The following is a 21,452-nucleotide window of genomic DNA, read 5'->3' on the forward strand; positions in this document are numbered from 1 at the left end:
TACTGTATCCCTCTGACCTCCTTATTGACGATGAAACACAGATATTGCATCGGAATTAAATACAAAAGGCACAATGCCGACTCAAGTACAAGAAGACTGGCTTTTCTTTCTGTCTATGATTTGAACCATTCCTGTGACACTGGTTATAGATTCCGATGCTTCACTTCAGGTTCACTGTATCCCTCTGATTTCCTTATTGACGATGAATCACAGAGATTGCTTTGGAGTTTAATACAAAAGGCACAATGCCGACTTAAGTACAAGAGGACTGGCCCTTCTTACCGTCTATGTTTTGAACCTTTCCTGTGAGACCGGTTTCAGATTGCGATGCTTCACTTCAGGTTTACTGTATCCCTTGGACCTTCTTATTGACGACGAAACACAGAAATTGCATCGCAATTAAATACAAAAGGCACAATGCCGACTCAAGTACAAGAGGACTGGCTCTTCTTGCTGACTATGCTTTGAACCTTTCCTGTGAGACCGGTTTTACATTGCGATGCTTCACTTCAGGTTTACTGTATCCCTTGGACCTTCTTTTTGACGACGAAACACAGAAATTGCATCAGAATTAAATACAAAAGGCACAATGCCGACTCAAGTACAAGAAAACTGACATTTCTTACTGTCTATGTTTTGAACCATTCCTGTGACACTAGTTATGGATTCCGATGCTTCACTTCAGGGTTACTGTATCCCTCTGACATTCTTATTGACGATGAAACACAGAAATTGCATCGGGATTGAATATAAATGGCAGAGTGCATACTTAAGTACAATAAGAGTGATACTTCTAAGAGTTTGTGATTTGAGCGGCTCCTTGGAGACCAGTATTAGATTCCGATGCGCCAGTGCAGGTTTACTGTAAGCCTAGGACCTTCACATTGACCATAAAACACAGATATTGCATCGGGATTGAATGCAAAAGACACAATGCCAACTCAAGTACAAGTAGAGTGAGTCATCTAGTAGTTTGTGCACTGAGCAACAAGTGGCAAACCAGTATTAGATTCCGATGCATCAGTGCAGGTTTACTGTATCCCTTGGACCTTCACATTTATAATGAAACACAGAAATTGCATCGGGATTCAATACAAAATTCAGGATGAATACTTATGTACGAGAAGAGTGACTCTTCTAAGAGTTAGTGCTTTGAGCGGCTCCTGGGAGACAAGTATTAGATTCCGATGCACCAGTGCAGGTTTACTGTAACCCTCGGACCTTCACATTGACCATGAAACACAGAAATTGCATCGCGATTGAATTCAAAAACACAATGACGACATAAGTACCAGATGACTGAATCCTCTAAGACTGTGTGCTATGAGCGGCTCCTGGGGGTTCGGTATTAGATTCGGATGCATCAGTGCAGGTTAACTGCATCACTTGGACCTTCACATTGACCACGAATCACAGAAATTGCATCGGGATTGAATACAAAAGGCACAATGCCGACTTAAGTACGGGAAGAGTGAATCCTTTAAGCGTTCGTGATTTGAACGGTATCTGGGAGACCAGTATTAGATTCCGATGCATCAGTGCAGGTTTACTGTATCCCATGGCCCTTCACATTGGCCATGAAACACAGAAATTTCATCGGCATTGAATACAAAGAGCACAATGCCGACTTAAGGAAAAGACGAGTGAATCTTCTAAGAGTTTTTGCTTTGAATGGCTCCTGGGAGACCAGAATTAGATTCCGATGCAACAGTGCAGGTTTACTGTGTCCCTTGGACCTTCACATTGTCCATGAAACACAGTAATTGCACCGGGATTGAACACAAAATGCACAATGATGACTTAAGTAAAAGAAGACTGAATCTTCTAAGAGTTTGTGCTTTGAGCGGCTCCTGGGAGACCAGTATTAGATTCCGATGCACCAGTGCAGGTTTACTATAAACCTTGGACCTCCACATTGACCATGAAACACAGAAATTGCATCGGGATTGAATACAAACGGAACAATGCCGACTTAAGTACAAGAAGAGTGAATCCTCTAAGCGTTCGTGATTTGAACGGTCTCTGGGAGACCAGTATTAGATTCCGATGCATCAGTGCAGGTTTACTGTATCCCTTAGACCTTCACATTGACCATGAAACAGAGGAATTGCATAGGGATTGAATACAAAGCACAATGCCGACTTAAATACAAGAAGAGTGAATCTTCTAAGAGTGTGTGCTTTGAACGGCTCCTGGTAGACCGGTATCAGATTCCGATGCACCAGTGCTGGTTTACTGCTTCCCATGATCCTTCACATTGACCATGAAAGACAGAAATTGTATCGGGATTGAATACAGAAGGTACAATGCCGACATAAGTTCAAGAAGAGTGAAACTTCTAAGAGTTTGTGTTTGAGCATCTCCTGGGAGGCCAGTATTAGATTGCGATGCATCAGTGCAGGTTTACTGTATCCCTTGGACCTTCACATTGCCCATGAATCATAGGAATTGCATCGGGATTGAATGCATAAGGCTCATTGCCGTTTTAAGTACAAGAAGAGTGGATCTTGTAAGAGTGTGTGATTTGAGCGGCTCCTGGGAGACCAGTAATAGAATCCGATGCACCAGTGCACGTTTACAGCATCCCATGGACCTTCACATTGACCATGAAACACAGAAATTGTATCGGGATTGAATACTAAAGGCACAATGACAGCTTAAGTACAAGTAGAGTGAATCTTCCAAGCCTTTGGGTTTTTGTGCGGCTCCTGGGATTCCAGTATTAGATTCCGATGCACCAGTGCTGGCTTACTGTATTCCTTGGACCGTCACATTGACCATGAATCACAGGAATCGCATCGGGATTGAATACAAAAGGCAAAATGCCGTCTTAAGTACAAGAAGAGTGAATCTACCAAGAGTTTGTGATTTCAGCGGCTCCTGGGAGACCAGTACTAGATTCCGATGCAGCAGTGCAGGTTTACCGTATCCCTTGGGCATTCTAATTGACCATAAAATACAGAAATTGCATCGGGATTGAATACAAAAGGCTCAATGCCGGCTTAAATACAAGAAGAGGAATCTTGTAAGAGTTTGTGCTTTGAGTGGATGCTCGGGACCAGAATTAGATTCCGATGCAACAGTGCAGGTTTACTGCAATCCTTGGCCCTTCACATTAACCATGAAACACAGAAATTGCATCGCGATTGAATACAAAATGCACAACGCCGACATAAGTAAAGAAAAGTGAATCTTCTAAGAGTGTGTGCTTTGAGCGACTCCTGGGAGACCGGTATTAGATTCCGATGCACCAGTGCAGGTATACCGCATCCCTTGGACCGTCACATTGTCTATGAATCACAGGAATTGCGTCGGGATTGTATACAAAAGGCTAAATGCTGTCTTAAGTACTAGGAGAGTGAATCTTCTAAGAGTTTGTGCTTTGAGCGGCTCCTATGAGACCAGAATTAGATACCGATGCACCAGTCCACGTTTAGTGCATCCCATGGTCCATCGCATTGACCATGAAACACAGAAATTGTATCGGGATTGAATACAAAAGGCACAATGCCGACTTAAGTACATGTAGAGTGAATCTTCTAAGAATTTGAGCTTTGAGCGGCTCCTGGGAGGCCTGTGTTAGTTTGCGACTCATCTGTGCAGGTTTACTGTATCCTTTGGACCGTCACATTGACCATGAAACACAGTAATTGCATCGGCATTGAATACTGAAAGCACAATACCGACTTAAGTACAAGAAGAGTGAATCTTCTATGAATTTTTTCTTTGAGCGGCTCCTGGAAGGCCAGTATTAGATTCCGATGCACCAGTGCAGGTTTACTGTACCCCCTCAGACCTTCCCAATGACCATGAAACACAGAAATTGCATCGGGATTGAATACAAATTTCACAATGTCGACTTAAGTACAAGAAGAGTTAATCATCTAAGAAAGTGTGTTCGAGCGGCTCCTGGGAGATCATAATTAGATACCGATGCACCAGTCCACGTTTACTGCATCCCATGGACCTTCACATTGACCATGAAACACAGAAACTGCATCGGGATGGAATACAAAAGGCACAATGCCGACTTAAGTACAAGAAGATTGAATCATCTAAGAGTGTGTGCTTTGAGCGGCTCCTGGGAGACCAGTATTAGATTGCGATGCATCAGTGCAGGTTTACTGTATCCCTTGGACCTTCACATTGACCGTGAAACGCAGAAATTGCATCGGGATTGAATACGAAGGGCACAATGCCGACTTAAGTACAAGCAGAGTGAATCTTCTAAGAGTTTGTGATTTGAGTGGCTCCTGGGACACTAGATTTAGATTCCGATGCACCAGTGCTGGTTTACTGAAACCCTTGGACGTTCACATTGATCATGAAACACAGAAACTGCATCGGGACTGAATACATAAGGCACAATGCCGACTTAAGTACAAGAAGAGTGAATCTTCTAAGAGTGTGTGCTTTGAGCGGCTCCTGGGAGACCAGTATTAGATTCCGATGCACCAGTGTAGGTATATTGTATCCCTTGGGCCTTCACATTGACCATGAATCATAGGAGTTGCATCGGGATTGAATGTATAAGGCTAATTGCCGTTTTTAAGTACAAGAAGATTGGATCTTGTAAGAGTGTGTTATTTGAGCGGCTCCTGGTAGACCAGTATTAGATTCCGATGCACCATTGCAGGATTACAGCATCCCATGGACCTTCACATTGACCATGAAACTCAGAAATTGCATCGGAATTGAATACAAAACACACAATGCCGACTTAAGTACAGGAAGAGTGAACCATCCAAGAAAGTGTGCTTTGAGCGGATCCTGGGAGACCAGTATTAGATTCCGATGCACCAGTGTAGGTATACTGTATCCCTTGGACCTTCACATTGACCATAAAAACCCAGAAATTGCATCGGGATTGAATACAAATCACAATAACGACTTAAGTACAAGAAGAGTGAATCTTGTTAGAGTGTGTGCTTTGAGCGGCTCCTGGGAGACCAGTATTAGATTCCGATGCACCAGTGCTGGTTTACTGCATCCCATGGACCTTCACATTGACCATGAAACACAGAATTTGTTTCGGGATTGAATACTAAAGGCACAATGCCGACTTAAGTACAAGTAGAATGAATCATCCAAGAATTTGCGCTTTGAGCGGCTCCTGGGAGGCCAGTATTAGATTCCGATGCACGAGTGCTGGTTTACTGTATCCCTTGGACCGTCACATTGACCATAAAAACATAGAAATTGCATCAGGATTGAATACAAAGCACAATAACGACTTAAGTACTAGAAGAGTGAATCTTGTTAGGGTGTGTGAGTTGACCGGCTCCTGGGAGACCAGTATTAGATTCCGATGTACCAGTGCTGGTTTACTGCATCCCATGGACCCTTACATTGACCATGAAAAACAGATATTGTTTCGGGATTGAATACTAAAGGCACAATGCCGACTTATGTACAGGTAGAGTGAACCATCCAAGAATTTGTGCTTTGAGCGGCGCCTGGGAGGCCAGTATTAGATTCCGATGCACCAGTGCTGGTTTACTGTATCCCTTGGACCGTCACATTGACCATGAATCGCAGGAATTGCATCGGGAATGAATATATAATGCTAATTGCTCTCTGAAGTACAACAAGAGTGAATCTTCTAAGAGTTTGTGCTTTGAGCGTCTCCTGGGAGACCAGTAATAGATTCCGATGCATCAGTGCAGGTTTACTGTATCCCTTCGAACTTCACATTGACCATGAAACACATAAATTGCATTGGGATTGAATACAAAACGCACAAAGCTGTCTTCAGTACAAGAATAGTGAATCTTCTAAGAATTTGTGCTTTGAGCGGCTCCTGGGAGACCAAAATTAGATTCCGATGCACCAGTGCTGGTTTACTGAAACACTTGGACCTTCACATTGACCACGAAACACAGAAATTGCATCGGGATTGAATCCAAAAGGCACAATGCCGACTTAAGTACGGGAAGAGTGAATCCTTTAAGCGTTCGTGATTTGAACGGTATCTGGGAGACCAGTATTAGATTCCGATGCATCAGTGCAGGTTTACTGTATCCCATGGCCCTTCACATTGACCATGAAACACAGAAATTTCATCGGCATTGAATACAAAGCGCACAATGCCGACTTAAGGAAAAGACGAGTGAATCTTCTAAGAGTTTTTGCTATGAACGGCTCCTGGGAGACCAGAATTAGATTCCGATGCAACAGTGCAGGTTTACTGTGTCCCTTGGACCTTCACATTGTCCATGAAACACAGTAATTGCACCGGGATTGAACACAAAATGCACAATGATGACTTAAGTAAAAGAAGACTGAATCTTCTAAGAGTTTGTGCTTTGAGCGGCTCCTGGGAGACCAGTATTAGATTCCGATGCACCAGTGCAGGTTTACTATAAACCTTGGACCTCCACATTGACCATGAAACACAGAAATTGCATCGGGATTGAATACAAACGGAACAATGCCGACTTAAGTACAAGAAGAGTGAATCCTCTAAGCGTTCGTGATTTGAACGGTCTCTGGGAGACCAGTATTAGATTCCGATGCATCAGTGCAGGTTTACTGTATCCCTTAGACCTTCACATTGACCATGAAACAGAGGAATTGCATAGGGATTGAATACAAAGCACAATGCCGACTTAAATACAAGAAGAGTGAATCTTCTAAGAGTGTGTGCTTTGAACGGCTCCTGGTAGACCGGTATCAGATTCCGATGCACCAGTGCTGGTTTACTGCTTCCCATGGTCCTTCACATTGACCATGAAAGACAGAAATTGTATCGGGATTGAATACAAAAGGCACAATGCCGACTTAAGTACATGTAGAGTGAATCTTCTATGAATTTTTTCTTTGAGCGGCTCCTGGAAGACCAGTATTAGATTCCGATGCACCAGTGCAGGTTTACTGTACCCCCTCAGACCTTCCCAATGACCATGAAACACAGAAATTGCATCGGGATTGAATACAAATTTCACAATGTCGACTTAAGTACAAGAAGAGTTAATCATCTAAGAAAGTGTGTTCGAGCGGCTCCTGGGAGATCATAATTAGATACCGATGCACCAGTCCACGTTTACTGCATCCCATGGACCTTCACATTGACCATGAAACACAGAAACTGCATCGGGATGGAATACAAAAGGCACAATGCCGACTTAAGTACAAGAAGATTGAATCATCTAAGAGTGTGTGCTTTGAGCGGCTCCTGGGAGACCAGTATTAGATTGCGATGCATCAGTGCAGGTTTACTGTATCCCTTGGACCTTCACATTGACCGTGAAACGCAGAAATTGCATCGGGATTGAATACGAAGGGCACAATGCCGACTTAAGTACAAGCAGAGTGAATCTTCTAAGAGTTTGTGATTTGAGTGGCTCCTGGGACACTAGATTTAGATTCCGATGCACCAGTGCTGGTTTACTGAAACCCTTGGACGTTCACATTGATCATGAAACACAGAAACTGCATCGGGACTGAATACATAAGGCACAATGCCAACTTAAGTACAAGAAGAGTGAATCTTCTAAGAGTGTGTGCTTTGAGCGGCTCCTGGGAGACCAGTATTAGATTCCGATGCACCAGTGTAGGTATATTGTATCCCTTGGGCCTTCACATTGACCATGAATCATAGGAGTTGCATCGGGATTGAATGTATAAGGCTAATTGCCGTTTTTAAGTACAAGAAGATTGGATCTTGTAAGAGTGTGTTATTTGAGCGGCTCCTGGTAGACCAGTATTAGATTCCGATGCACCATTGCAGGATTACAGCATCCCATGGACCTTCACATTGACCATGAAACTCAGAAATTGCATCGGAATTGAATACAAAACACACAATGCCGACTTAAGTACAGGAAGAGTGAACCATCCAAGAAAGTGTGCTTTGAGCGGCTCCTGGGAGACCAGAATTAGATACCGATACACCAGTCCTCGTTTACTGCATCCCATGGACCTTCACATTCGCCGAGAAACTCAGATATCGCATCGGGAATGAATACAATATTCACAATGCCGACTTAAGTACTAGAAGATTGAATCTTCTAAGAGTTTGTGCTTTGAGCGGATCCTGGGAGACCAGTATTAGATTCCGATGCACCAGTGTAGGTATACTGTATCCCTTGGACCTTCACATTGACCATAAAAACCCAGAAATTGCATCGGGACTGAATACAAATCACAATAACGACTTAAGTACAAGAAGAGTGAATCTTGTTAGAGTGTGTGCTTTGAGCGGCTCCTGGGAGACCAGTATTAGATTCCGATGCACCAGTGCTGGTTTACTGCATCCCATGGACCTTCACATTGACCATGAAACACAGAATTTGTTTCGGGATTGAATACTAAAGGCACAATGCCGACTTAAGTACAAGTAGAATGAATCATCCAAGAATTTGCGCTTTGAGCGGCTCCTGGGAGGCCAGTATTAGATTCCGATGCACGAGTGCTGGTTTACTGTATCCCTTGGACCGTCACATTGACCATAAAAACATAGAAATTGCATCAGGATTGAATACAAAGCACAATAACGACTTAAGTACTAGAAGAGTGAATCTTGTTAGGGTGTGTGAGTTGACCGGCTCCTGGGAGACCAGTATTAGATTCCGATGTACCAGTGCTGGTTTACTGCATCCCATGGACCCTTACATTGACCATGAAAAACAGATATTGTTTCGGGATTGAATACTAAAGGCACAATGCCGACTTATGTACAGGTAGAGTGAACCATCCAAGAATTTGTGCTTTGAGCGGCGCCTGGGAGGCCAGTATTAGATTCCGATGCACCAGTGCTGGTTTACTGTATCCCTTGGACCGTCTCATTGACCATGAATCGCAGGAATTGCATCGGGAATGAATATATAATGCTAATTGCTCTCTGAAGTACAACAAGAGTGAATCTTCTAAGAGTTTGTGCTTTGAGCGTCTCCTGGGAGACCAGTAATAGATTCCGATGCATCAGTGCAGGTTTACTGTATCCCTTCGAACTTCACATTGACCATGAAACACATAAATTGCATTGGGATTGAATACAAAACGCACAAAGCTGTCTTCAGTACAAGAATAGTGAATCTTCTAAGAATTTGTGCTTTGAGCGGCTCCTGGGAGACCAAAATTAGATTCCGATGCACCAGTGCTGGTTTACTGAAACACTTGGACCTTCACATTGACCATGAAACACAGAAATTGCATCGGGATTGAATACAAAAGGCACAATGATGAGTTAAGTACAAGAAGAGTGAATCTTCTAATAGTGTGTGCTCTGAGCGGCTACTGGGAGACCAGTATCAGATTCCGATGCACCAGTGCTGGTTTACTGTATCCCTTGGTCCGGCACATTGACCATAAAAACACAGAAATTCCATCGTGATTGAATACAAAGCACAATGCCGACTTAAGTACAAGAAGAGTGAATCTTGTAAGAGTGTGTGCTTTGAGCGGCTAATGGGAGACCAGTATTAGATTCCGATGCACCAGTGCTGGTTTACTGAAACACTTGGACCTTCACATTGACCATGAAACACAGTAATTGTATCGGGATTGAATTCTAAAGGCACAATGCCGACTTAAGTACAAGTAGAGTGAATCTTCGGAGAGTTTGTGATTTCAGCGGCTGCTGGGAGACAAGTATTAGATTCCGATGCAGCAGTGCTGGTTTACCGTATCCCTTGGGCCTTCACATTGACCATGTAATACAGAAATTGAATCGGGATTGAATATAAAACGCACAATGCCGGCTTAAGTACAAGAAGAGGAATCTTGTAAGAGTTTGTGCTTTGAGCGGATGCTGGGATACCAGAATTCGATTCCGATGCATTAGTGCTGGTTTACTGCATCGAATGGATCTTCACATTGACCATGAAACACAGGAATTGTATCGGGATTGAATACTAAAGGCACAATGTTGACTTAAGGACAAGTAGAGTGAATCTTCCAAGAATTTGTGATTTCAGCGGCTCCTGGGAGACCAGTATCAGATTCTGATGCACCAGTGCAATTCTACTGTACTCTTGGACCTTCACATTGACCATGAAACACAGTAATTGCGTCGGTATTGAATACAAAAGGGACAATGCCAACTTAAGTTCAAGAAGAGTCAATCTTCTAAGAGTCTTTGCTTTGAGCGGCTCCTGGCTGACCAGTTCTAGAATCCGATGCACCAGTGCAGGTTTACTGTATCCCTTGGACCTTCACATTGATCGTGAAACACATAAATTGCATCGGAATTGAATACAAACGGCACAATGCCAACGTAAGTACAAAAAGAGTGAATCTTCTAAGAGTTCGTGCTTTGAGCGTGACTTGGGAGACCAGTATTAGATTTCGATGCACAAGTGCAGGTTTACTGTATCCCTTGGACCTTCACATTGACCATGAAACACAGAAATTGCATAAAGATTGAATACAAAAGTGACAATGCCGACTGAAGTACAAGAAGAAAGAATCTTCTAAGAGTTTATGATTTGAGCGGCTGCCGGGAGATCATTACTGGATTACGATGCACCAGTGCAGCTTAACTGTATCCCTTGGACCATCACATTGACCATGAAACACAGAAAATGCATCGGGATTGAATACAAAATGGACAATGCCGACTTAAGTGCAAGAAGAGTGAATCTTCTAAGAGTTTGTGTTTGGAGCAACTTCTGGGAGACCAGTATTAGATTCCGATGCACCAGTGCAAGTTTACCGTGTCCCTTGGACCTTCACATTGACCATGAAACACAGAAATTGCATCGTGATTCAATATTAAAATCACAATACCGACTTAAGTACAAAAAGAGTGAAACTTCCTAGAGTTTGTGTTTAGAGCGGCTCCTGGGAAACCAGTATTAGACTCCGATGCGCCAGTGCAGGTTTACTGTATCCCTTAGACCTTCACATTGACCATGAGTCACAGACATTGCGTCGGCATTGAATACAAATGGGACAATGCCGACTTATGTACAAGAAGTGTGTATCTTCTTAGAGTTTGTGGTTTGGGCGGCTCCTGGGAGACTAGTATTAGATTCCGATGCCCCAGTGCAGGATCACTGTTTCCCTTGGACCTTCACAATGACCATGAAACACAGATATCGCATTTGGATTGAATACATAAGGACCATGACGTTTTAAGTACAAGGGGAGAGAATCTTTTAAGAGTTTGTGGTTTTAGCGGCTGCCGGGAGACCAGTACTAGATTCCAATGCACCAGTGCTGGTTTACTTTATCCCTTGGACATTCACATTGACCATGGAATACAGAAATCGCAACGGGATTAAATACAAAAGGCACAGTGCCGACTTGAGTATAAGAAGAGTGAATCTACCAAGAGTTTGTGCTTTGAGCAGATCCTGGGAGACCAGTAATACAATCCGATGCACCAGTACAGGTTTACTGCATCCCTTGGACCTTCACATTGACCATGAGACACAAAAATCGTGTCGGGATTGAATACAAAACGCAACGATGCTGACTTAAGTACAAGAAGAGTGAATCTTCTAAGAGTTTGTGCTTTGAGCGGCTCCTGGGAGACCAGTATTAGATTCCAATACACGAGCGCAGTTTTACTGTAATCCTTGGCCCTTCACGTTGACCATGAAACACAGAAGTTGCATCGTGTTTGAATACAAAATGCACAACGCCGACTTAAGTACAAGAAGAGGGAATCTTCTAAGAATTAGTACTTTGAGCGGCACCTGCGAGACCAGTATTAGACTCAGGATGCACCAGTGCAGGTTTACCGTATCCCCTGGACCCTCACATTGACCATGAAACACAGAAATTGCATTGGGATTGAATTCAAAATGGACAATGCCGACATAAGTGCAAGAACAGTGAATCTTCTAAGAGTTTGTGTTTTGAGCGGCTACTGCGAGAGAACAGTATTAGGTTCCGATGCACCAGTGCAAGATTACCGTGTCCCTTGGATCTTCACATTGACCATGAAACACAGAAATTGCATCGTGATTCAATATTAAAGGCACAATGCCGACTTAAGTACAAGAAGAGTGAAACTTCTTAGAGTCTGTGCTTTGAGCGGCTTCTGGGAGACCAGTATTAGATTCCGATGCACCAGTGCAATTTTACTGTATCCCTTGGACCTTCACATTGACCATGAAACACAGTAATTGCATCGGTATTGAATACAAAAAGGACAATGCCAACTTAAGTTCAAGAAGAGTCAATCTTCTAAGAGTCTTTGCTTTGAGCGGCTCCTGGCTGACCAGTTCTAGAATCCGATGCACCAGTGCAGGTTTACTGTATCCCTTGGACCTTCACATTGATCATGAAACACAGAAATTGCATCGGGATTGAATACAAACGGCACAATGCCAACGTAAGTCCAAAACGAGTGAATCTTCTAAGAGTTTGTGTTTTGAGCAGCTACTGGAAGACCATTATTAGATTCCGATGCCCCAGTGCAGGATTACTGTAACCCATGGACATTCACAATGACCATGTAACACACAAATTGCATAAAGATTGAATACAAAAGTGACAATGCCGACTTAAGTACAAGAAGAGTGAATCTTCTAAGAGTTTATGATTTGAGCGGCTGCCGGGAGACCAGTATTCGATTCCGATGCACCAGTGCAGGTTAATTGTATCCCTTGGACCATCACATTGACCATGAAACACAGAAAATGCATCGGGACTGAATACAAAATGGACAATGCCGACTTAAGTGCAAGAAGAGTGAATCTTCTAAGAGTTTGTGTTTTGAGCGGCTTCTGGGATACCACCATTATATTCCGATGCACCACAGCAAGTTTACCGTGTCCCTTGGACCTTCACATTGAAGATGAAACACAGAAATTGCATCGTGATTCAATATTAAAGTCACAATACCGACTTAAGTACAAGAAGAGTGAAACTTCTTAGAGTTTGTTTTTAGAGCGGCTCCTGGGAGACCAGTATTAGATTCCGATGCGCCAGTGCAGGTTTACTGTATCCCTTGGACCTTCACATTGACCATGAGTCACAGAAATTGCATCGGCATTGATTACAAAAGGGACAATGCCGACTTAAGTACAAGAGGAGAGAATCTTATAAGAGTTTGTGGTTTGAGCGGCTGCCGGGAGACCAGTAGTAGATTCCGATGCACCAGTGCAGGTTTACTGTATCCCTTGGACCTTCACATTGCCCATGAAACACAGAAATTGAATCGGGATTGAATACAAAAAAGACAATGCCGACTTAAGTACAAGAGGAGAGAATCTTATAAGAATTTGTGGTTTGAGCGGCTGCCGGGAGACCAGTACTAAATTCCGATGCACCTGTGCAAGTTTACCGTGTCGCGTGGACCTTCACATTGACTATGAAACACAGATATTGCATCGTGATTCAATATTAAAGTCACAATACCGACTTAAGTACAAAAAGAGTGTATCTTCTTAGAGTTTGTGATTTGAGCGGCTCCTGGGAGACTAGTATTAGATTCCCATGCCCCAGTGCAGGATTTCTGTTTCCCTTGGACCTTCACAATGACCATGAAACACAGATACTGCATTTGGATTGAATACAAAAGGACCATGACGTTTTAAGTACAAGAGGAGAGAATCTTATAAGAGTTTGTGGTTTGAGCGGCTGTCGGGAGACCAGTAGTAGATTCCGATGCACCAGTGCAGGTTTACTGTATCCCTTGGAGCTTCACATTGACCATGAAACACAGAAATTGCATCGGGATTGAATACAAAAAGCACAATGCCGACTTAAGTACAAGAAGAGTGATTCTTCTAAGCGTTTATGATCTGAGCGGCTCCTGGGAGACCATTACTAGATTCCGATGCACCAGTGCAGGTTTACTTTATCCCCTGGACATTCACATTGACCATGGAACACAGAAATCGCATCGTGATTGAATACAAAAGGCACAGTGCTGACTTAAGTATAAGAACAGTGAATCCACCAAGCGTATGTGCTTTGAGCGGATCCTGGGAGCCCAGTATTAGATTCCGATGCACCAGTACAGGTTTACTGCATCTCTTGGACCTTCACATTGACCATGACACACAAAAATCGTGTCGGGATTGAATACAAAATGCACGATGCTGACTTAAGTACAAGAAGAGTGAACCTTCTAAGAGTTTGTGCTTTGAGCGGCTCCTGGGAGACCAGTATTAGATTCCAATACACCAGCAGAGTTTTACTGTAATCGTTGGTCCTTCACATTGACCATGAAACACAGAATTTGCATCGTGTTTGAATACAAAATACACAACGCCGACTTAAGTAAAAGAAGAGGGAATCTTCTAAGAATTTGTGCTTTGAGCAGCACCTGGGAGACCAGTATTAGATTCCGATGTGCCAGTGCAGGTTTACTGTATCTCTTGGACCTTCACATTGACCATGAAACACAGTAATTGCATCGGTATTGCATACAAAAGGGAAAATGCCAACTTAAGTTCAAGAAGAGTCAATCTTCTAAGAGTCTTTGCTTTGAGCGGCTCCTGGCTGACCAATTTTAGAATCCGATGCACCAGTGCAGGTTTACTGTATCCCTTGGACCTTCACATTTTCATGAAACACAGAAATTGCATCGGGATTGAATACAAACGGCACAATGCCAACGTAAGTACAAAAAGAGTGAATCTTCTAAGAGTTCGTGCTTTGAGCGTGACCTGGGAGACCAGTATTACATTCCGATGCACAAGTGCAGGTTTACTCTATCCCTTGGACCTTCACATTGACCATGAAACACAGAAATTGCATAAAGATTGAATACAAAAGTGACAATGCCGACTTAAGTACAAGAAGAGTGAATCTTCTAAAGGTTTATGATTTGAGCGGCTGCCGGGAGACCAGTAAACGATTCCGATGCACCAGTGCAGGTTAACTGTATCCCTTGGACCATCACATTGACCATGAAACACAGAAAATGCATCAGGACTGAATACAAAATGGACAATGCCGACTTAAGTGCAAGAAGAGTGATTCTTCTAAGAGTTTGTGTTTTGAGCGGCTTCTGGGAGACCAGTATTAGATTCCGATGCACCACTGCAAGTTTACCGTGTCCCTTGGACCTTCACATTGACCATGAAACACACAAATTGCATCGTGATTCAATATTAAAGTCACAATACCGACTTAAGTACAAGAAGAGTTAAACTTCTTAGAGTTTGTTTTTAGAGCCGCACCTGGGAGACCAGTATTAGATTCCGATGCGCCAGTGCAGGTTTACTGTATCCCTTGGACCTTCACATTGACCATGAGTCACAGAAATTGCATCGGCATTGAATACAAAAGGGACAATGCCGACTTAAGTACAAGAGGAGAGAATCTTATAAGAGTTTGTGGTTTGAGCTGCTGCCGGGAGACCAGTAGTAGATTCCGATGCTCCAGTGCAGGTTTACTGTATCCCTTGGACCTTCACATTGACCATGAAACACAGAAATTGCACCGGGATTGAATACAAAAGGGACAATGCCGACTTAAGTACAAGAGGAGAGAATCTTATAAGAGTTTGTGGTTTGAGCGGCTGACGGAAGACCAGTATTAGATTCCGATGCACCAGTGCAAGTTTACCGTGTCACTTGGACCTTCACATTGACCATGAGACACAGAAATTGCATCGTGATTCAATATTAAAGTCACAATACCGACTTAAGTACAAGAAGAGTGTATCTTCTCAGAGTTTGTGGTTTGAGCGGCTCCTGGGAGACTAGTATTAGATTCCCATGCCCCATGCAGGATTTCTGTTTCCCTTGGACCTTCACAATGACCATGAAACACAGATATTGCATTTGGATTGAATACAAAAGGACCATGACGTTTAAAGTACAAGAGGAGAAAATCTTATAAGAGTTTGTGGTTTGAGCGGCTGCCGGGAGACCAGTAGTAGATTCCGATGCTCCAGTGCAGGTTTACTGTATCCCTTGGACCTTCACATTGACCATGAAACACAGAAATTGCATCGGGATTGAATATAAAAAACACAATGCGGACTTAAGTACAAGAAGAGTGAATCTTCTAAGCGTTTATGATCTGAGCGGCTCCTGGGAGACCAGTACTAGATTCCGATGCACCAGTGCAGGTTTACTTTATCCCTTGGACATTCACATTGACCATGGAACACAGAAATCGCATCGGGATTGAATACAAAAGGCACAGTGCCGACTTAAGTATAAGAAGAGTGAATCTTCTAAGAGTTTGTGCTTTGAGCGGCTCCTGGGAGACCAGTATTAGATTCCAATACACCAGGGCAGTTTTACTGTAATCGTTGGCCCTTCACATTGACCATGAAACACAGAAATTGCATCGCGTTTGAATACAAAATGCACAACGCCGACTTAAGTACAAGAAGAGGGAATCTTCTATGAATTTGTGCTTTGGCCGGCACCTGGGAGACCGGTATTACATTCCGATGCGCCAGTGCAGGTTTACTGTATCTCTTGGACCTTCACATTGACCATGATACACAGAAATTGCATCGTGATTGACTACAAAAGAGCAATGCCGGCTTCAGTACAAGAAGAGTGAATCTTGTAAGAGTTTGTGGATTGAGCGCCTCCTGGGAGACCAGTATCAGATTCCGATGCCCCAGTGCAGGATTACTGTATCCCTTGGACCTTCACATTGACCATGAAACACCGAAATTGCATCGGGATTGGATACAAAAGGGACAATGCCGACTTAAGTACAAGAAGAGTAAATCTTCTAAGAGTTTGTGGTTTGTGTGGCTGCCGGGAGACCAGCATTAGATTCCGATGCACCAGTGCAATTTTATTGTATCCCTTGGACCTTCACATTGGCAATGAATCACAGTAATTGCATCGGGATTGAATACAAAAGGGACAATGAGAACTTAAGTTCCAGAAGAGTCAATCTTCTAAGAGTCATTGCTTTGAGCGGCTCCTGGCTGACCAGTTCTGGAATCCGATGCACCAGCGCAGGTTTACTGTATCCCTTGGACCTTCACATTGACCATGAAACACAGAAATTGCATAAAGATTGAATACAAAAGTGACAATGCTGACTTAAGTATAAGAAAAGTGAATCTCCTAAGAGTTTATGATTTGAGCAGCTGCCGGGAGACCAGTATTCGATTCCGATGCACCAGTGCAAGTTAACTGTATCCCTTGGCCCTTCACATTGACCATGAAACACAGAAATTGCATCTGGATTGAATACATAATGGACAATGCCGACATAAGTGCAGGAAGAGTGAATCTACTAAGAGTTTGTGTTTTGAGCGGCTACTGGAAGACCATTATTAGATTCTGATTCCCCAGTGCAGGATTACTGTAACCCATGGACCTTCACAATGACCATGTAACACAGAAATTGCATTTGGATTGAATACAAAAGGACCATGACGTTTTAAGTGCAAGAGGAGAGAATCTTATAAGAGTTTGTGGTTTGAACGGCTGCCGGGAGACCAGCAGTAGATTCCGATGCACCAGTGCAGGTTTACTGTATCCCTTGGACCTTCACATTGACCATGACACACAGAAATCGTGCCGGGATTGATTACAAAATTCATGATGCTGACTTAAGTACAAGAAGAGTGAAGCTTCTATGAGTTTGTGCTTTGAGCATCTCCTGGGAGACCAGTATTAGATTCCAATACACCAGCGCAGTTTTACTGTATTCTCTGGACCTTCACATTGACCATGAAACAGAGAATTTGCATCGGGATTGAATACAAAAGGCACAATGCCAAATTAAGTTCAAGACGAGTGTATCTTCAAAGAGTTGGTGCTTTGAGTGGGTCCTTGGAGACCAGTATTTGATTCTGATGCACCAGTTCAGGTTTACTGTATCCCTTAGACCATCACATTACCATGTAACACTGATATTGCATCGGGATTGAATACAAAAGGCCAAATACCAACCTAAGTACAAGACGAGTGAATCTTCTAAGGGTTTGTGCTTTGAGCGGCTCCTGGAAAGCCAGTATGAGATTCCCATGCACCAGTTTAGGTCTAATGTATCCCTTGGACCTTCGCAATGACCATGACACACAGAATTTGCACCGGGATTAATGAGAAAAGGCAAAATGCCGACTTAAGTACAAGAAGAGTGAATCTACTAAGAGTTTATGATTTGAGCGGCTGCCGGGAGACCAGTATTCGATTCCGATGCACCAGTGCAGGTTAACTGTATCCCTTGGACCATCACATTGACCATGAAACACAGAAAATGCATCGGGACTGAATACAAAATCGACAATGCCGACTTAAGTGCAAGAAGAGTGAATCTTCTAAGAGCTTGTGTTTTGAGCGGCTTCTGGGAGACCAGCATTAGATTCCGATGCACCACTGCAAGTTTACCGTGTCCCTTGGACCATCACATTGACGATGAAACACAGAAATTGCATCGTGATTCCATATTAAAGACCCAATACCGACTTAAATACAAGAAGAGTGAAACTTCTTAGAGTTTGTTTTTAGAGCGGCTCCTGGGAGACCAGTATTAGATTCCGATGCGCCAGTGCAGCTTTACTGTATCCCTTGGACCTTCACATTCACCATGAGTCACAGAAATTGCATCGGCATTGATTACAAAAGGGACAATGCCGACTAAAGTACAAGAGGAGAGAAACTTATAAGAGTTTGTGGTTTGAGCGGCTGCCGGGAGACCAGTAGTAGATTCCGATGCACCAGTGCAGGTTTACTGTATCCCTTGGACCTTCACATTGACCATGAAACACAGAAATTGCATCGGGATTGAATACAAAAGAGACAATGCCGACTTAAGTACAAGAGGAGAGAATCTTATAAGAGTTTGTGGTTTGAGCGGCTGCCGGGAGACCAGTATTAGATTCCGATGCACCAGTGCAAGTTTACCGCGTCACGTGGACCTTCACATTGACCATGAAACACAGAAATTGCATCGTGATTCAATATTAAAGTCACAATACCGACTTAAGTACAAAAAGAGTGTATCTTCTTAGAGTTTGTGGTTTGAGCGGCTCCTGGGAGACTAGTATTAGATTCCCATGCCCCAGTGCAGGATTTCTGTTTCCCTTGGACCTTCACAATGACCATGAAACACAGATATTGCATTTGGATTGAATACAAAAGGACCATGACGTTTTAAGTACAAGAGGAGAGAATCTTATAAGAGTTTGTGGTTTGAGCGGCTGCCGGGAGACCAGTAGTAGATTCCGATGCACCAGTGCAGGTTTACTATATCCCTTGGAGCTTCACATTGACCATGGAACACAGAAATTGCATCGGGATTGAATACAAAAAGCACAATGTCGACTTAAGTACAAGAAGAGTGAATCTTCTAAGCGTTTATGATCTGAGCGGATCCTGGGAGACCAGTACAAGATTCCGATGCACCAGTGCAGGTTTACTTTATCCCTTGGACATTCACATTGACCATGCAACACAGAAATCGCATCGGGATTGAATACAAACGGCACAGTGCCGACTTAAGTATAATAAGAGAGAATCTACCAAGCGTTTGTGCTTTGAGCGGATCCTGGGAGACCAGTATTAGATTCCGATGCACCAGTACAGGTTTACTGCATCCCTTGGACCTTCACATTGACCATGACACACAAAAATCGTGTCGGGATTGAATACAAAATGCACGATGCTGACTTAAGTACAAGAAGAGTGAATCTTCTAAGGGTTTGTGCTTTGAGCGGCTCCTGGAAAGCCAGTATGAGATTCCCATGCACCAGTTTAGGTCTAATGTATCCCTTGGACCTTCGCATTGACCATGACACACAGAATTTGCACCGGGATTAATGAGAAAAGGCAAAATGCCGACTTAAGTACAAGAAGAGTGAATCTACTAAGAGTTTATGATTTGAGCGGCTGCCGGGAGACCAGTATTCGATTCCGATGCACCAGTGCAGGTTAACTGTGTCCCTTGGACCATCACATTGACCATGAAACACAGAAAATGCATCGGGACTGAATACAAAATGGACAATGCCGACTTAAGTGCAAGAAGAGTGAATCTTCTAAGAGCTTGTGTTTTGAGCGGCTTCTGGGAGACCAGCATTAGATTCCGATGCACCACTGCAAGTTTACCGTGTCCCTTGGACCTTCACATTGACGATGAAACACAGAAATTGCATCGTGATTCAATATTAAAGACCCAATACCGACTTAAATACAAGAAGAGTGAAATTTCTTAGAGTTTGTTTTTAGAGCGGCTCCTGGGAGACCAGTATTAGATTCCGATGCGCCAGTGCAGCTTTACTGTATCCCTTGGACCTTCACATTCACCATGAGTCACAGAAATTGCATCGGCATTGATTACAAAAGGGACAATGCCGACTAAAGTACAAGAGGAGAGAAACTTATAAGAGTTTGTGGTTTGAGCGGCTGCCGGGAGACCAGTAGTAGATTCCGATGGCACCAGTTCAGGTTTACTGTATCCCTTGGACCTTCACATTGACCATGAAACACAGAATTTGCATCGGGATTGAATACAAAAGAGACAATGCCGACTTAAGTACAAGAGGAGAGAATCTTATAAGAGTTTGTGGTTTGAGCAGCTGCCGGGAGACCAGTATTAGATTCCGATGCACCAGTGCAAGTTTACCGCGTCACGTGGACCTTCACATTGACCATGAAACACAGAAATTGCATCGTGATTCAATATTAAAGTCACAATACCGACTTAAGTACAAAAAGAGTGTATCTTCTTAGAGTTTGTAGTTTGAGCGGCTCCTGGGAGACTAGTATTAGATTCCCATGCCCCAGTGCAGGATTTCTGTTTCCCTTGGACCTTCACAATGACCATGAAACACAGATATTGCATTTGGATAGAATACAAAAGGACCATGACGTTTTAAGTACAAGAGGAGAGAATCTTATAAGAGTTTGTTGTTTGAGCGGCTGCCGGGAGACCAGTAGTAGATTCAGATGCACCAGTGCAGGTTTACTGTATCCCTTGGAGCTTCACATTGACCATGGAGCACAGAAATTGCATCGGGATTGAATACAAAAAGCACAATGTCGACTTAAGTACAAGAAGAGTGAATCTTCTAGGCGTTTATGATCTGAGCGGATCCTGGGAGACCAGTACTAGATTCCGATGCACCAGTGCAGGTTTACTTTATCCCTTGGACATTCACATTGACCATGGAACACAGAAATCGCATCGGGATTGAATAAAAACGGCACAGTGCCGACTTAAGTATAAGAAGAGTGAATCTACCAAGCGTTTGTGCTTTGAGCGGATCCTGGGAGACCAGTATTAGATTCCGATGCACCAGTACAGGTTTACTGCATCCCTTGGACCTTCACATTGACCATGACACACAAAAATCGTGTCGGGATTGAATACAAAATGCACGATGCTGACTTAAGTACAAGAAGAGTGAATCTTCTAAGAGTTTGTGCTTTGAGCGGCTCCTGGGAGACCAGTATTAGATTCCAATACACCAGCGCAGTTTTACTGTAATCGTTGGTCCTTCACATTGACCATGAAACACAGAAATTGCATCGTGTTTGAATACAAAATGCACAACGCCGACTTAAGTACAAGAAGAGTGAAACTTCTAAGAATTTGTGCTTTGAGCGGCTTCTGGGAGACCA

Source organism: Schistocerca americana, chromosome 3, assembly GCF_021461395.2.
Source record: "Schistocerca americana isolate TAMUIC-IGC-003095 chromosome 3, iqSchAmer2.1, whole genome shotgun sequence".
Lineage (NCBI taxonomy): Eukaryota > Metazoa > Arthropoda > Insecta > Orthoptera > Acrididae > Schistocerca > Schistocerca americana.